The following is a 5,000-nucleotide window of genomic DNA, read 5'->3' as shown; positions in this document are numbered from 1 at the left end:
GTGTTGTGTCAGCTTTTATGTGTTTTGAGATATATGTATACATATTTCATTTTATTATACATGTGTGTATGTAGCTTCCTGTACAGTACTCTTTCGTCCTTCATATGATGGCTTTTGTCACAACGAGAAAATCTATTTAGAATGGTAGCATTAAGGGAATAACCCAACCATGGACTTTTTCGGCCATTTCAGTGTTCATAGTCAGCGCGAATGGAGGACAAAGGAAAGAGGAAGGAATGTTAAAATAATGCTGATAGAATTAAAGGATTTTTTAAATAGATGGCGAGTGTATTTACATAGATGAATATATGAATAAAACTCAGGAAAATACATACAGGGAAAGATGCAAGTTTCTAGGTATATATATTTCTATACATGTTCTTATTACGTTTCCACACCTTAAATCAATGACTTTTTAAAGCAGTATCTTTACCATCCTAAGAGGAAGGATATATATTATTTATATATATTATATATATAATTATTATATTTAATATATATATATATTATAAATATATATTTTTAATATATATATATATATATATATATATATATTATATATATATATTATATATATATAATGTGTCAACATATGTGTGTGTGTGTGTTTCTGTGTATTGTGTATATTAATGTTTCGTATGTTAATGTGATAACTATTACATCTTTAATATGTAATTCCACTGTCTCTGTTTCTGTTTATCTGTCTACCTGCGACTGCGTGCTTGTCTATTTGTCTAGCAATCTATCTATATTTTTGTCTGTGTGCTCTTCTGCTTACCTATATCTCTGTTGTCTGTGCGACTCTCTGTCTGTCTGTCTTTCCGATGATTGTCCACTGCATACAGACTTGAGGAATGAAATGATGAGCAAACGTAATCAGTTCATCTCTGATTTTGCAAATCTCGATAATGAATGTAAACTTTGATTTATTCCCGGAGATGAAAGTTTTCTTTCATATACAGTGTATTATGTTATCAAGAAGGAAATTACTAACCTGATTTCATGCAAAACATTGTGCCACCTAGCACACTGTATTATCATTTACTCCCTAAAATGTTAAATGTACAAAGTGTAAAATAGATTGTTTAGTATTTTCCTGATCATTATCATCATTAAATAAATACTAATGACTTATCTGTCAGGGTGTCTTGAAGGACTGGATCTTCTTCTTTTAACGGTAGGTTCATGTCTGAGCCGCCGTGGTCACAGCATGGTACTTGTAGTTTTCATGTTGTGATGCTCTTGGAGTGAGTACGTGTAGGGTCCCAGTTCCTTCACGGAGATTGCCGGTGGTACCTTTAGGTAATCATTCTCTCTATTTATCGGGCTTGGACCAGCACTTGATTGGGCTGGCTTTGGCACCCAGTAGCTAGGTAGTGCAATCAAGGTGAAGTTCCTTTGCCCAAGGGAACAACGCGGCGCGAAGGTGACTCGGACCCTCGAACTCAGATTGCCGTTGTGCCAGTCTTGAGTCCGACGCTCTAACCATTCGGCACACCGCTTGACGATCATGGGCTTCCATGATTTTTTCTTAGCATTCAGAGCGCGTGGTTTGCCATTGCCTTCCGCCCGGTGTTTTGATCGAGTCACCATCTCTTTTACCCGGCACTGACTTGAGCTGGCTTAGCCACCCAGTGGCTAGGCAGGCAATCGAGGTGAATTTCCTTGCCCAAGGGAAACAACACGCCGGCCGGTGACTCGAACCCTCGAACTCAGATTGCCGTCGTGATGAAGGACTGGATACAGATGCAATATATGTGTATGTATCTTTAACTTGTATTGTGACACTTTAATAAATAAAAGAACAAATCTCTCTCTCTCTCTCTCTCTCTCTCTCTCTCTCTATCTATCTATCTATCTATCTCCCTCTCTCTCCGTTTACACAAGCACCTTAAGGGCAAAACTGCATTAGCTGCTTCACCCACTATCGTCCAGAGCTACAGCCTCACTTATCATACGAGTACCACAAAAATGATCTTCCCAAATTCTTGTAAAAATTCACTTGCCATCATTTATAACGAGCTGTCGGTTGGAAGTTTCAAATTGCCGGTACAAGATCTTAATTGCTTTAGCTTTAGTTTTATGGCTTTAGATTTTATTCGTTAGGTGATAATAGATTTCTCTTTTATCTTTCTCAAATTGTTCATCTGTTTTTCTGTCCCTGTCTCTGTCCCTATCTCTGTCTCTGCCTCTGTCTCTGCCCCAGTCTCTGTCTCTGTCTCTGTCTCTGTCTCTGTCCCATTCTCTACCCCAGTCTCTGTCTTTGTCTTTGTCCCTGTCCCTGTCCCTGCCCCTGTCTTAGTCTCAATCTCGTCTCAGTCTCTGTGACTGTCCCTCTCTCTCTCTCTCTCTCTCTCTCTCTCTCTCTCTCTCTCTCTCTCTCTCTTTTTTCTCTCTCTCTCTGTAATATACGTTCACCTTTAACACCCACACATGAAACTGATAAATAGTATTATAACACGATTATTCTTTGGATTAAAAAAAATGTGAATGCTCATGATTAGTTTTAGAAATAAAAACACACACAAAGAAATACATAGGTACAAAATTAGTCCCTTGCACGTTTGCCCAACTTCCTTGTACCTTGAGGGAATGATCAATGTTTTTCTGCAAGTAAAATGTTCATTTTTGTTTATCAAGAGCAAGCAAAAAGGGATTAAAAAACAAACAAACGAAATCTCCCAAAAACGTGAAACATATTTTGTTAAAAAATAGGCGACTTTTTATACACGGATAAAACACTATGCAAGGAAAAAGCAACACACTTTCACGATCGTGTAGCAATGAAATGTGCAAGGGGCGTGTCAAGCAACAGTGCATCTGTCCTTGTTATTCCATGAAGTTTGTTGCAATGTTCGAGGAACTATATGCCTCAGTGCTTGAATAGTTTGAATCTTCTCTTTGCCTCATATGTGTATTTTTTTTATTTTTTTTTTTATGTGTAGTTAATTAAATTATTTTATTCATTTCCATTTGGTTTTATTTCATACTCCTTTTATGAAGATTGATGAAGATTATAGTAAGGGAATTGTGGGTATTCATTTCACTATTAGTACTTTATGGAAATATAAGTACTAATATTAGCATAGCCAAAACCGGTTATGAGAGTATTGAGGAATAACAGCAACAATGGTAATAATAATGATTATGATAGCAGTTATAGCGACCATGAGGAAATGATAATAATAGTAATAATTAAGTAAATGCAGCAGCAGCAACAAAACAAAAAAAAAAAAAAAAAATAAAGAAAGAAAAAAGGAAAACAATAATAGTTATAATGTTATAAGATAATGACAATGATGACAAAAATAATAATGCTAATAATAATGATAACAATGATAATGATAATAATAATAGTAAAAATAATAATAACAATAATAATAATATTAATCATAATAATTGTAATCACAATAATAATAATGATAGTGATACTACTGCTTCTACTAATATTAAAATATATAATAATAATGATAATATTATAATGGTAATTAATAATATATGATAATAATAATACATTAATGATATCATGTTACATACTACTACTACCAATAATAATAATGATAATAATAATAATAATAAAATGATAATAATCATGATGATGATAAAGCTAATAATAATGATAAACATAATGACAAAAAACAAAGATAATGATAATGATAATAATAAAAGTAATAGTTATAGTAATAATAATAATAGTAATGATAATAATAATAAAAAAAATAAAAATAAATAAATAATGATAATAAAATAATAATAATATAATAGATAATAATAATAATAATATAATAATAATAATAATAATATAAAAATAATAATAATAATAATAATGAATAATAATAATAATAATAATAATAATAATAATAATAATAATAATAATATTACCTTCAGATTTTTATCAACTGTTCCGTGTTCTATTTTCATCATAAGCTGCCTGTTACCTTTTGCGTAATATTTATAACAATCCAGTTAACCAAAGTACCGCTAAATTAATAAATGCAACATTAAATATATACACCCCCCCCCCTCTCTCTCTATCTATCTATCTATCTATCTATCTATCTATCTATCTATCTATCTCGCCCTCTTTCTCTCTTTGCGAGAAAGGAAATATATATACTTTCGGATTGTACCCTCTGGTTGCCCTCCAGCTTTCTATTTATATACGCTTACTGTTTATCAAAATATTTTGATATGAGGTTAATGATTATGGGAAGGAATAAGTTGCTTTATTACACATTTCTTACATTTCCACCAGAGTAATGCTTAAAAAGGGTTATATTTCTCTGGAGAGATTATAAAAAAAATGTCCATTACAGAACGGAAAGTGTAATGAATTGGGTCATATCAGAGTAATGAATGAATAAATAAGATTTCTAAAAACAAACTCGTAACAGAGGAGGAGGAGGAGGAGGAGGAGGAGGAGGGGGGAGGAGGTTGAGGAAGAGAAGAGGGAGGAGGAGGGAGGAGGAGGAGGAGGAGGAGGAGGAGGAGGAGGAGAAAGGAGGAGGAAGAGGAGGAGGAAGAGGAGGAGGGGAGGGAGGAGGAGGAGGAGGAGGAGGAGAGGAGGGAGGAGGAGGGGGAAGGAGGGGGAAGGAGGAGGAGGAAGGAGGAGGAGGAGGAGGAGGGGGGAAGGAGGAGGAGGAGGAGGGAGAAGGAGAAGGAGAAGGAGAAGGAGGAGGAGGAGAAAGAGGATGGTGGTTGAAGGAAATCAGTATAACTACCTCGTTTAGCCTGATATAGAACTTTGATCTTTGATAATGTCAAGCATGATCAAAGGGAATTGACCATGACTATAAATTTAACTCAGAGTCTAGCCTGCTGTTCGTTCATCTTTTGGTCATTACTTAGAGCATCAAGTAATTACATTTGCTGATAATGTATGATAATATACTTAATCCTTAATCATGTGTATTTTTTCGATGAGGTATTTCTCCTTGGAACTCCACTTTCCTCTCTTTTCTCCAGAGAGCAATCATAGACAAACGAATAATTTCAAATAT

This window comes from Penaeus monodon, chromosome 10, assembly GCF_015228065.2.
Source record: "Penaeus monodon isolate SGIC_2016 chromosome 10, NSTDA_Pmon_1, whole genome shotgun sequence".
Classification (NCBI taxonomy): domain Eukaryota; kingdom Metazoa; phylum Arthropoda; class Malacostraca; order Decapoda; family Penaeidae; genus Penaeus; species Penaeus monodon.
This window is presented reverse-complemented; position numbering follows the sequence as displayed.